Source organism: Penaeus monodon, chromosome 31 (genome assembly GCF_015228065.2).
Source record: "Penaeus monodon isolate SGIC_2016 chromosome 31, NSTDA_Pmon_1, whole genome shotgun sequence".
NCBI lineage: Eukaryota > Metazoa > Arthropoda > Malacostraca > Decapoda > Penaeidae > Penaeus > Penaeus monodon.
In genome coordinates this window covers 7,490,852-7,491,208 of record NC_051416.1, presented here as the reverse complement: position 1 = coordinate 7,491,208, position 357 = coordinate 7,490,852, and the positions used below count along the sequence as shown (strand labels likewise).

At 37.3% G+C, this 357-nt stretch overlaps 1 protein-coding gene across 2 annotated transcripts in view; it reads left to right on the top strand.

The window, feature by feature from the left end:
• LOC119593020 (vacuolar protein sorting-associated protein 35-like) overlaps positions 1-357 on the top strand; it is a gene marked incomplete at its 3' end in the record, with an annotated part of 23,876 nt that overhangs the window by 10,007 nt on the left and 13,512 nt on the right.

Here is a 357-nt window from a genome sequence, read left to right as displayed (position 1 = left end):
TGCCAACTAAAGGGAGAAATGAACTAAAGAAATGGAAATAGGAAGTTGGAAACCAAGGAGAGCAACCCATTTGGCCTCCTCCCGTCCTCTCCCTGAAGAAACAATCTGTTTCACAATGTGTCCCCTTGCAGAAGGCTCCCTTTGGGTGAATAAACTCATCCCTGTTTTCTATACAAACTCTAGAGAAAGCAAACAGTGGAGGGTGATAAGGAGCTAGTGAAATACAAAAAACACAAGAGATAGGTTTAGTGATCAGCATTCAAATACCTTTATTTATCTTGAAAATGCATTTTCATGTTGTTAATGTACTACATACTCATTCTTGTAATGCAATAAAAAATGCATTTTTTATACTTG